Source organism: Lolium rigidum, chromosome 6, assembly GCF_022539505.1.
Source record: "Lolium rigidum isolate FL_2022 chromosome 6, APGP_CSIRO_Lrig_0.1, whole genome shotgun sequence".
In the NCBI taxonomy this organism is placed as follows: Eukaryota; Viridiplantae; Streptophyta; class Magnoliopsida; order Poales; family Poaceae; genus Lolium; species Lolium rigidum.
In genome coordinates, this window is record NC_061513.1 from 352097519 (window position 1) to 352111428 (window position 13910).

Consider the following 13910-nt stretch of genomic DNA (forward strand, 5'->3'; position numbering starts at 1 on the left):
TATATGAAAGGTTGAAATTTAGAGACATCGAGGGTATAATAATATAAATTTATGAGACAACTTTAGCCAATGCAGTAGCGGATTGCCGTTCTTCGGTGAACCATCTAACTCATGTCTGAATTATTCCACAGTTCTGCTACATGAAGCCAAACATATATTATATTTCTAGGAACCCTGGGCTTGTCTTTCTTTTAGTTGTATCAAAATATCACATGCACATCGTCATCGTCAGTGCCCTGTAGTTTCTAGATTACATGTTCATAATCCACTATGTACTTTGCTCTTAATAAGCAAATTGGAAAGGCCTCAGTTCAAAATAAAATGCCTAGCATCCTTGCAAAAAAAAAAATGCCTAGCAAGGGGAAGAGAAAAATAAAAGAAGAGGTACACTCGTACATGTTGGCTGTCGTCTCCCAACGCTAAAGGAAAAAAAACCTGATCCATAGCTGATAGCTCTAATCGCAGTCACACTACCACTCTTTACTCGGTCACTCCTCTCTGGCCGTGCCTCTATCGAACCGCATCGAGAGTCAGAGTCCATCCACTACCTCCAGGCTCCAGCTGCCGGCGCAGGGACCGGCCCTTCCCCAAAAAAAACTACCGATGGCTTGCAATTCCCAAATCGGCTCGTCTGTGAGACTCTGAACAAACCCTCGTCCGACCGGGCCAACGAATCCTCCGGCGCAGGCGGCGCTCCGACGGGAAGCAAGCCGGCGAGGTGGTGACCTCCGGCGCTCCGCGGATGGCCTCCCACGATCGGGCGAGATTCCCACGCGTCCATCTGCATCCGGGGAAGCGCATCCCGAGCGGGCGATGGCAGGCGTAGCTCGTAGCTCGCAGCCGCAAGCGGAAGAGGCTCGAGCGTGACGACGACGGCCGCGGTGGGAGAAATTCCGGCCAGCGGAGGCTCGAACCTAGGACCGACGGGCTGGCTCGATTTTCGTAGCTCTGGGCAGACGCCAGTTAGGTGAAATTCATGTCTGCATTTGCTTAATTTAGCACTGCATCTTCTTAACTCAGCACTATATTTTATCAATTTAGCACTGCATTTTCTCAATTTAGATGATTTTTTCTGTACAAACGTACAATTGAAATGAACTTGAAATGCTATTATGAACATAAATATGTCTATTACAGAAATGAGTAGTTTTTTGGTTCACACAAGTAGCTTACCACCACCACAATCGCAACCACAATGCCAAAATGAGGAGGAGGCTCATGTGTTTAATCCATTTTAGTGTTGCTTGGGACTGTGTATTACCTCCAGATTTACTACTCTTGGTACATATGACCATCTCTGTTCTGGGGCAGCACATTTGAACGCATCTCCTAATAGAACACACCTGACAATATGCTTGTCATGCACTGATTGTGTGCTTGCGTAAATAAAGGTTACATATTTCAACTACACTGAATCGCAAAAATGCATATCAATGTTGCATATATAAGTTGTTTATCCCTATTTATGGCACAACTCTATAGTCTATAAAAATACTGGAAAGCTCCCAGTTAACTTTGATCTAGTATGCCCCATGGAGGATGCTTTATTCATAATTGTTGTCGAAGATATGCATATGAAGTTTATTTATTGAGACTACGTAGCCTTGAAAAGAGATGCCAAATTATTCTAACAATTGTCAAGATGCATGCAGGTTTAGCGCTGACGCAGATATAAAACTACGGGACTTGTACAACATGAAGTTGGATCTTGTGGTGCTACGAGTACAGGTACATCTTCCTTGCTTATCTAATTATGATTCTTGAATGTTCTTTTTCCCCGTTCAATCTTTCTGTGGTTGACGCTGGGTTATCTTCCTCTTGGTTATCTTGTTGACATTTTCCTTGAGAGTCTAGTATGTCAATTCCCTGTCGATAGCAAAGGCATCATCAAAATCAAATTGAAGAAGGTGTATCAATTAATTACTGAAAGTTCATTTGTTTATGCATTTAGATGGTAAATTGTGTGCGTTAAATTTTCATGTCAGTAGCAAAGACCGAGCAGTATGAAAACTTAACATGAAGTAATGCTCTGTTCTTATCTTATGTATATCTGCGAGGTAGACCATAAGCTAACGGTCATAAAATAAATGGACACCTAAGAGTTTACCAAGTCGAAGCATCTGTACTTTTTATTTTACCAAAAGCTGCAATTAGAATTTAGAATAGTAACAGTATATCACTATCTTTTGTTTTACTTGTACAGACTTGCCTCTAGTTTTGCTAATACTGGACAGAATAACTGTGTGTGGCATGATTCGTGGGTATATGAAATGCATACCTGGCCGCATAAATCATTTTAGCTTCACCAAAGGAAATTCAACTATTTAATTAAATAGAAACTGAGAATTTCAGTAGAAATCCACTTCTGCCAAATCTGCACAAGAAATCAGTTCAGAAATATATAATAAAAGCAAAAAAGTGTTCCTGACTTCAAATCAGGTGGAGTAAAAAAATAGGAAAGAAGAACACACCTGCCTCACCTGTCCAAAACATCTCTATATACAATGTTTTTGGTGCTTTTTCCGGATTTATCAATGTCCTTGTTTGGCTTGGCTAAAACCCTTGTCGTCTTTCTTGACACTCCCCTTGACAATGCAACATATAGCTGGCCATGTGAGAATACAGGCTCGGGAAGGTAAATACCGACGTTTGGTATGGTCTGACCCTGTGCTTTGTTAATAGTCATCGCAAAACTCAGTCGGATGGGAAATTGTTTTCTCTTAAGTTTGAAGGGTAGTGAGTTGTCCTCTGAGGGCGACATAGGGATCCTAGGTATGAACACCCTCTTTCCAGCATGTTGACCACCAACAATCTCCGCGTCGATTGCATTATCCTGGAAGGCTCTGATCATGAGCCGTGTTCCATTGCATAATCCATTATGAGGGTCTAGGTTTCGTAGGAGAATGACAGGGCAGTTGACCTTTACCCTCAAGATATGCGGGGGCAATCCATTTGGTGTGATCGAGTTCAGAAAGTCAATTGTGTAATTATTCTGCAAGTCATCCTCGATTGAGTCGAAGCTATGGTATACCTTTTCCTCGCCTGGAAACCTGGAGATCATTTTTTCATTGAGGTCATCCACATGCTCGTTCTTGGTCGAAAGAATTGCACGTGTGCTCATGTACTCTCTTGACGTAGCATTGGCGTGCAGCGATGGGAAGACATCTTCAATGAGTTTGTTAATAGATTTTCCATCATCGGTATAGCCTATCACAATGTCGTCTGGGAGAGGCACATAGTCGTTGCCAATTGTTTCTTCTGTTCCATTGCCAATCCTTAGGAGGTAGTCGGAGAACCAAGGGTCATCCTGTGCACGCCTATTGCGCGTGAGGCGAATCTTACGGATCTTCTCCCACAAATAGGATCTCAATAATGTAGCATCCGTGATCTGTGCTCTTGTCCCTCGTGTCACAACGGGAAGAACTTGCCTGAAATCCCCACCAAAGACGACAACCTTTCCGCCAAACGGCAAAGGACATCCCATTATATCCTGAAGTGATCTATCAAGCGTCTCAGCCGCTTGACGCTTTGTCATAGCGACTTCGTCCCAAATTATCAAAGCCGCTTGTTTAAGCAACTCCGCTTGTACCACTCTGTTTTGTGAAACCACACATGCTGTAGTCGGTGAGCTTGATTGGAATTTTAGACACTGGGTGTGCGGTTCGGCCTCCAGGCATTATCGATGCCGCTATACCTGATGTAGCAGTTGCGATTGCTATTAGGCCCATGTCACACACCTTGGCAAGCAATGCCTTATACAGGTACGTCTTCCCAGTGCCTCCTGGACCATCAACAAAGAATATCTGGCTTTTTTTATTCCTCACGTGATCCATTATGTCATTGAAACCAGCTAGTTGTTCATTGTTCAAAAAGTCAATTAAATTGAGATGTTCTTCGTCTGCGGTGACTTGTCTCTCCTCATATACCTCTCTGTAATCAGCGTTTGAAGAATCATCTGTCTCAACCAGATCTGGAAGTCCATAACTTTTGATATCCTTTCCCATAGATTGCACCAGATCCCTGATATCTCTCAGGACCATCTGCTCAAGTGCCGCCTCATTGGGTTGGCTGCGACGGTAATCCTCCGACATCGATGCTAGATGTTTGTCCCACAATTTTCGGATTTCTGTTGCCTCGCAAAATACCAATATAGTTGCAAACAACCGGCGAAGAGCATAAGGCATTTGAAATGTGGCTGCTTCCATCATGCAATCATCAATGGTCTTGTCATGCTCAATGAGGCCTAAGTGCTCACACGCCTCTCGGAAGGAACCACATAGTCGTCCATTTACTGTTTTTAAGTCATCGAACGAAGTGGCACCTCGGACGTGACTTAGGAGCACCCGCAAGTAGTACCTCTCTCCTTCAACTGGATGTGCATACACCAATCGTCCAATCTGAGATCTTTTATTTTTTCTCTCCTGCCACTTTTTATCCCCAGCAATCCACCTATAGTGTTCTGGAAACTCTCTATACAACCATTTCCGTGCCTCCGCATACTTATGGTTCATCTTGAAGTACTCAGTAAGCATGGATTTAGAAGAAGATGGTCGAGCAACAACATCTTCTAGATTATCACACGCTTTAAAGGAAACCGTATTCATGTTGGGCAAATGAAGGCTGGAGCTGCAGAACGGACGGATCGACACCAAACATGTGAAAACCAAAAATCCTAAAATAGCCTCTGGAGGAGATATGTAGCGTGCATCCATCGTATCGACGAATTTCATTGATGATTCCCCCATCATTGATGACATCCTTCTCGAATGCAAAGGATGTTTTATCATGCCCTTTATAGATGTACTTAAACAAATATTTGACCGCCTTGATACTCGAGCAAGCTTCGACATTAATGTGGCAGTTGTATCGCATAAGAAGAAACGGGTTATAAGGTACCACCCATCTATTGTCCAATTCTGCTCCTCTGATTTTAACTACACACCCATCATTCCTCCTTCTATAGATGGGATATGAATCCTTTCCCTGTTGCGTGTGGCTGCAAAACTCTCGAGGATAATGAAAACGACATTGTCCATCAATCATGCAAGGACAATTTATCTTCAACACACCACATGGTCCGTGCAACATGTGTTTGATGACCAGATCATGTAGAACAGGGTACTTCGTTTTGTCAGGTATCTCTGCAGATATCACCCGATCATAGTCATCTGGGGTCTTTAGCTTGCTATTTGATTTCATAATTAGAAGGATATGCTCATGGGGGAGACCTCTTTTCTGAAACTCGGTGACATGTACATAAGCCGCGACTGCTCCAAAATGCTTACCCTTTGTCAGTAAGTCCATCATATCTCGCTGCTTAGCCTTGTAAACTCTTGCCACCAGTGTCCGGACGATCTTGTGGCAGCTGACCGAGCAGTAGTTTCTCTGTTATCTCCTCCCAATATGGGTTGCAAGTCATTGTGATAAAATAATCTGGTTTACCCCAGCGTTGGACTATAGCCATAGCATCAAGAAACCTCCTCTCGCATGTCTCTGTCACCGCTCGGAAAAGTTCGTGGGAGCACTATTCTTTTGCCAATCCGATCACCATGTGCCTCGCCAGCTTCAATGGTGTCGACCAGACCCTATACAATAAAGAAAAAATTGAAATTAGGACATTTTCTATATGGTTAAAATCATGAATAATACCATTCATATTAATACATGTAGTATTACTTGGTAGAGGTCAGCTCGTATAATCTTCTGATTGCTCGGCTTCGAGTACCACTCAAGCCTCATAGTTTCTATCTTGATGTACATATCAACAGCCCATTGTTGGAAGAGGCGCCCCCCAAACAAGATGATGTTAAAGAGCTTCTTGCGGACCTGCAACTTGAAGCAGTAGTACTCTCTCGCACTAACAAATCTATTGGACTCGTGCTAGATCGATAAGATCCTCACCCTGGTTGCCGTCGATCTCATCTACAAAATTAAAATGGTTTAGAAACATAGGAATTTGGGACGTTGTTTGTTAATCTATAAATAATTATCGGTGATGATCTTGCCTGCTTGGTAAATCGGTAGCATGGTGTTCATCTCGTCTTGGTAAATAATTACCATGATCTTCATCTTGTCCCGGTAAATCATTAACATGGTCTTCTTCTTGTTCCGGTAAATCATTACCATGGTCGTCATCTTGACCCGGAAAATCATTACCATGGTCGTCATCTTGACCCGGAAAATCATTACCATGGTCTTCATCTTGTCCCGGTAAATCATTACAATGGTCTTCATATTGTCCTGCTAAATCATTATCATGGTCTTCATCTCGTCCAGCTAATTCAGAATTGTCGACTAAATCCTCAGGGGGCTCAAGATATGGCATCTTACGATTCCAACCGGTCTCCCCTCTTGGGAAAAATAATGGGTATGCCAAGGGATCATAGCACCCATAGTAAGCTCTAATATACAGCGGACGACCTCCTTTTCCATGCACAACAACGCTCCTATCAAAGCAGTTCATCGGGTCATTCCCTTCAATCCATATCGCAGCCACTTCAGATGTTCTCGGGGCATTGTACCGGCGCTGATCCAGGGTTATATCTGTGTTGAGCTCAATCTTGTATTCATCTAGGTTGGCAAACGACCCAACACTCTTGAAAGTCTACACATAAGGGTTGTCCTCAAGTATTTTTAGAATTTTCCGAATGAGGTCCACATTAAGATCAGGAGACCTCTGAACCCTATGAGACAATGTTTCATCACTATCATAAATATAAAGCTGCAAATGCCGTGGCCCATTATCACCAGGTACAAGATCATCCATTTTGTAGTACATTATGCCATGTGCTCGGAATGTATAGTTGCCGGTTCCTGCCGCGGTGCTAACCTGGCGGTCAAGTGTAACTCCAAGACTCGTGAATGAGAAGTGGGAGTTGAAATATCGGATATGCTTTCTAAAATATTCAGCATCCTCATCTTCCTGACTTGTCCACAACCGTTTCAACTCGTCAGGAACATCCGGAATGAACACACGGACTCTTCCTTTTCTACAACAAAATGCAGGCCCCTCGAACTGAAACCGCATTGCTCCACGAGTGCTTCATGATCTGGAACCTTTTTAGGACATGGTGTGTTTTTGGAAGGTTTCGGTAGATGCTATCGGCAATATTATTATTCTATCGATATCCCTTCAGTACTGTGTCGCTCTTCATGGCATGTTTCGTAATGAACACCTAAAAATAAAATGTAAACAATTAATCCACAATTATTTAACAAATAAACAAAGGTACCAATGAATATCATATAATTTCTCCCTAAAAATTAAATGAATGTGTAAATTTGCATACGCTGTCCACTGAATATCCTTGCTTCCTCATCAAGCTCATCGTCATCATCATTGTGTATTGCGTTATGGTATCCTAGTAGGTTAAGAAATATTGGTCGAGACATAGAGAAAAGCAAAATGGAGGTACTCTGCTAAAAACAATAGATGTCAATTTCTGTACCGTTGGGATGTGATGCTTGGTCAACGGGCTCAAATATTCCGTATGCATCTATTGGTTGGTCGTTTTCCGCTAGGTAAAATAAATTCACAGGAAACATTAAATTTGAGTGAATATCTGATCAATATAGTCAATATAGTGTACAAACAGCGCAATGTGCAATGCAATTATGTTGAATGCACTATACCTGGAGATCTCTCATCATTGCAGTTTGATGGTGCAATGTTTCGCTTCCTTTTGTTGTATTCACGTTTTTTCACAAGGAGAGCATCCATGTGATCAGGACTCATTGAAGTGTATCGCTCCCTCTCACGCATCCTTTTTCTGTCTGCTACATTGTGTGTAGCAGATTCTTGAACTGCGGAGATCCCAGTTAATTCATGATCTGATGAGCAGGTTAAAAAACAAAACTTCTAGATGAATTAACATAAGGATAGTATAAAGGTTTTTGAAATGTTTACCTTGGCTGGCGCATACACTTTGGAAGCTTGGTAGCAAGTTCCGGATATAATTATCACTATGAATTGCACTGACAGTGGACTGGTACTGGGTGTTGAAGTTTATGGTGTCCGGTGTGACCGATGAGTGATGTGTTAAACCACTCAAATAGGATCGCTCACTGGTGGGAGTCATGGATGGTTTTCGTAGGTAAGTTGGACACGCTTGCACATTTGGCTGGGGAGTTCCAATCAAAGTTGTTACAGTACCTAATAATAAGAACAGAAAACCAGGTAATAGTATATAAGAGAAACATTGGTAAAGCGAATCCATTTTTCATATCATTGGCAAAGTGCATGTAGCAATTATGGAGTTTCAGAATAATAATATATAGGAAGTATACCATTTATTTTGCTAGTAAGGTCATTTGCAATACCAGTCGAGGATGCTTGAGCACTCTTTATTGAGTCAGTAGCACTCCGTTTTTGTTGTCTGGCTTCACGTTGTTTGAGTAGGTAATCTGCTCTTTGCTGCTCAGTCATTCGGCTATACCACCCTTTACCACTCTTATTTGTTGCGGCAGACTGTTTAAGCTGCGAAGCATGTCCGACACATGTAGGGGTTGCAACTTCATCGTTAGGATGGCCTGTTTATTTTAACAGCCAGTCAAACTCAGGTTTCTGTTTGTAATGTAAGTCCATAAATATGTTTTTATTAGAAGATTATAAATATGATGTATGTACATTGCGTTAGATTATATTGCTGCAAGGTAGAATATGTAATATCGTGTTGACTTGTACCAGTATAGATTCCAGGGTGGGAATAACTATAGACAACATTATAAAAATTATGACATATGAAGTGAAGTTTACATTAGTATAGTAAAGACAGTCTTAATACCAGGTGGCTCAAGTGCCGGGTATGCCTGAGCATTCTTTATGGAGTCAGCAGCAGCTCGTTTTCGTTGTCGGGCTTCGCGTTGTTTGAGTAGGTACTCAGCTCTTTGTTGTTCAGTCATTCGGCCATACCACCCTTTACCACTCTTTGTTGCGGCAGACTGTTTAACCTGTGAAGCATGTCCGGCACATGTAGGCGTTGCAGCTTCATTGCTAGGGTGGCCTGTTTATTTTAACAGCCAGTCAAACTCAGGTTTGTGTTCGTAATGTATAAGTCCATAAATATGATTTTATTAGAAGATTATAAATATGTTGTATGTACCTTGCGTTAGATTAGATTGCTGCAAGGTAGAATTTGTAATATCCTGCTGACTTGTACCAGTATAGATTCCAGGGTGGGGAATAACTATAGACAACATTATAAAAATTATTACATATGAAGTGAAGTTTATTGGTATAGTAAAGACAGTCTTAATACCAGGTGGCTCAAGTGCCGGGTATGTCTGAGCATTCTTTATGGAGTCAGCAGCAACTCGCTTTCGTTGTCGGGCTTCGCGTTGCTTGCGTAGGTACTCAGCTCTTTGTTCTTTAGTCATTCGGCCATACCATCCCTGACCTCTCTGCTTTTTTTGGGTAGGTTGATCAACCTGCGAAGTATCTTCAACATTTATGGGCGCTGGAACTAAATTGGTGTCCTGGTCTGTTTCAGCATATGTTTGAGCATATTAACAATCAGTTGAAATCAAGATGCCCCTGGCTGTAGATGTAAGTAAATCATAACTTCACCTGTGGACGATGTGTTTGTTATATCTTGAAATGGAGTGCGTTTTCTTGCTGGGTGAAAGGATGAATTATTTGATTTTTGTGCCATCTGGTAAGAGTAGATGAAGAACCACGCATAGTCATGTAGTGATTTACGTACCATATACATCATTTCTTGTCTATGTATAGGTAGGTGAGACTTACCAGTTAGAGAGCCTTGACTCCAAGTTGTATTTTACGACAGGGCTGACGGCGAGTTTGCAGGCTCCCAAGGTGGCGGAGGGTCACCACGGCGACCGTCTGGAGTACGCCGGCGCAATGTGGCGGAGGGTCACCGCAGCGAGGAGTCGTCACCTGTCGAGTACGCCGGCGCGGCGACGGCGAGACACCTTGGGAGTCAGGCAGGTAGTATAGTTCACGCCTGGGGATGATGGTGACTGGTGAAGCAATTGGTGGATCTGAAAACTGCATATGGTAGGTGTAATCCCTGGAGCAATCAGTGGGATAATTGCCTATCATACGTGTACAATCTTGGAGCAATAATTACCGCAGTTAATGGGAAAAAATAATTGGGAGAACTGCCTATTATACGTGGAGCTGCAAAACGGGAAGTTGCGCAATGTCATGCCCAATGTCATTGGAGAGTCCTGAATCGTTAGATGAAGATACAATAGAGGGCTGAGATTTAATGTTCCTGCCATGTTGGTGCTTTTATAAGTAGTGGAGATGTGAATTTTTGATTATGCACTAACCCTCTAATGAGTTTGTTTTGAGTTTGGTGTGGAGGAAGTTTTCAAGGGTCAAGAGAGGAGGATGATACAATATGATCAAGAAGAGTGAAAAGTCAAAGCTTGGGGATGCCCCGTGGTTCATCCCTGCATATTTTAAGAAGACTCAAGCGTCTAAGCTTGGGGATGCCCAAGGAATCCCTTCTTCATCGACAACTTATCAGGTTCCTCTAGTGAAACTATATTTTTATTCCGTCACATCTTATGTGCTTTACTTGGAGCGTCTGTTTGTTTTTTGTTTTTATTTTTGTTTGAATAAATCTGATCCTAGCATTCTTTGCTTGGGAGAGAGACACGCTCCGCTGTTTTGTATGAACACATATGTTCTTAGCTTCATCTTTAATGTTCATTGCGAAAGTTGGACTATTTCAATCATTGCTATACGGATGGAAACGGAAAATACCGCATGTGGTAAATGGTTTAATGTCTTGAATAATGTGATACTTGGCAATTGTTGTGCTCATATATATCTTGTTTAAGCTCTTGCATCATGTACCTTGTACCCATTAATGAATAACTACATAGAGCTTGTAAAAATTTGGTTTGCATGATTGAACTCTAGAGTCTAGATATTTTCTGGTTGAGGTGTTTGAACAACAAGGAGACAATGTAAAGTCTTATAATAGTTACAATATGTTCATATGTGAGCTTTGAGGCACCTTTTATACTTGAGTTTGCTTCAAACAACCTTCCTAGCCTAGCCTTGTATTGAGAGGAATTCTTCTCGTGCATCCAAATCCTTGAACCAATAACTATGCCATTTGTGTCCACCATACCTACCTACCACATGGTATTTCTCCGCCATTCCAAAGTAAATTACTTGAGTGCTACCTTTAAAAATTCTATTCTTTGCCTTTGCAATATATAGCTCATGGGACAAATAGCTTAAAAACTATTGTGGTGAAGAATATGTACTTATGTGTCTTATTTCTTAATAAGTTGCTTGTTGAGCGGTAACCATGTTTCTGGGGACGCCATCAACTTTTACCTTTGTTGGATATCATGTGAGTTGCAATGCATGTTCGTCTTGTCTGAAGTAAGGGCGGTTCTCACAATCAAATGGTTTGAGTATGCATACTGTTAGAGAAGAATATTGGGCCGCTAGCTAAAGCCATGATTCATGGTGGAAGTTTCAGTGTGGACAATCAATCCTCAATCTCTTATGAGAATATTAACTGTTGTTGAATGCTTATGCATTAAAGAGGAGTCCATTATCTGTTGTCTATGTTGTCCCGGTATGGATGTCTAAGTTGAGAAAAACCAAAAGCGAGAAATCCAATGCGAGCTTTCTCCTTAGACCTTTGTACAGGCGGCATAGAGGTACCCCTTTGTGACACTTGGTTGAAACATATGCTATGCAATGATAATCAGTGTTAATCCAAGCTAATTAGGACAAGGTGCGAGCACTATTGGTATAATATGCATGAGGCTTGCAACTTATAGGATATCTTATACATAACACATATGCTTTATTACTACCGTTGACAAAATTGTTTCTTGTTTTTCAAAATGAAAAGCTCTAGCACAAATATAGTAATCAATGCTTCCCTCTGCGAAGGGCCATTCTTCTACTTTATTGTTGAGTCAGTTTACCCATTCCTTCTATCTTAGAAGCAAACACTTGTATCAACTGTGTGTATTGATTCTCACTTGTTTACTTATTGCACTTGTTATATTGCTTTATGTTGACAACTATCCATGAGATATACATGTTACAAGTTGAAAGCAATTGCTGAAACTTAATCATCCTTTGTGTTGCTTCAATGCCTTTACTTTGAATTTATTGCTTTATGAGTTAATTCTTATGCAAGACTTATTGATGCTTGTCTTGAAAGTACTATTCATGAAAAGTCTTTGTTATATGGTTCAATTGTTTACTCATTGTCTTTACCATTGCTTTGAATCGCTGCATTCATCTCATATACTTTACAATTGTATTGATCAATATTATGATAGCATGTCACTTAAGAAATTATCTTTGTTATCGTTTACCTACTCGAGGGCGAGTAGGAACTAAGCTTGGGGATGCTTGATACGTCTCAAACGTATCTATAATTTCTTATGTTCCATGCTACTTTTATGATGATACTTACATGTTTTATACACACTTTACATCGTTTTGATGCGTTTTCCGGAACTAACCTATTGACGAGATGCCGAAGGGCCAGTTGCTGTTTTCTGCTGTTTTTGGTTCCAGAAATCCTAGTAAGAAAATATTCTCGGAATCGGATGAAATCAATGCACATGGGCCTATTTTTGCACGAAGCTTCCAGAACACCCGAGAGCCAGCAGAGGAGGGCCACAGGGCCACCAGATGATAGGGTGGCGCGGCCAGGGCCTGGGCCGCGCCCCCCTATTGTGTCACCGCCTCGTCAGCCCTCCGACTCCGCCTCTTCGCCTATTTAAAGGTCCCTGACCTAAAACCTCGATACGGAAAAGCCACGGTACGAGAAACTTTCCAGAGCCGCCGCCATCGCGAAGCCAAGATCTGGGGGACAGGAGTCTCTGTTCCGGCACGCCACCGGGACGGGGAAGTGCCCCCGGAAGGCATCTCCATCGACACCACCGCCATCTTCATCACCGCTGCTGTCTCCCATGAGGAGGGAGTAGTTCTCCATCGAGGCTAAGGGTTGTACCGGTAGCTATGTGGTTAATCTCTCTCCTATGTACTTCAATACAATGATCTCATGAGCTGCCTTACATGATTGAGATTCATATGAGTTTTGTATCACTATTCATCTATGTGTTACTCTGGTGATGTTATTAAAGTAGTCTATTCCTCCTCCATGGTGTAAAGGTGACAGTGTGTGCATCATGTAGTACTTGGCGTAGGTTATGATTGTAATCTCTTGTAGATTATGAAGTTAATTATTGCTATGATAGTATTGATGTGATCTATTCCTCCTTCATAGTGTGATGGTGACAAGTGTGCATGCTATGTTAGTACTTGGTGTAATTGCAATGATCTATCATGCACTCTAAGGTTATTTAAATATGAACATTGAATGTTGTGGAGCTTGTTAACTCCGGCATTGAGGTGCTCTTGTAGCCCTACACAATTATTGGTGTTCATCATCCAACAAGAGAGTGTAGAGTGGTTTTATTATGTTATCAATGTTGAGAGTTTCCACTAGTGAAAGTATGATCCCTAGGCCTTGTTTCCAAACATCGAATCTCCGTTTGTTTACTGTTCCGTTGCATGTTTACTCGCTGCCATAATTTATTCAGATTGTTATTGCCACTCATATTCATCCATATCATTTGCATCTCACTATCTCTTCGCCGAACTAGTGCACCTATACATCTGACAAGTGTATTAGGTGTGTTGGGGACACAAGAGACTTCTTGTATCGTGATTGCAGTGGTTGCTTGAGAGGGATATCTTTGACCTCTTCATCCCTGAGTTCGATAAACCTTGGGTGATCCACTTAAGGGAAACTTGCTGCTGTTCTACAAACCTCTGCTCTTGGAGGCCCAACACTGTCTACAAGAATAGAAGCACCCGTAGACATCAGTATGCTCGTATAATACCACGGTTGAAACGTCTGTTCAGGAACAAAGAGCATGCCAAGTTGTTGCGA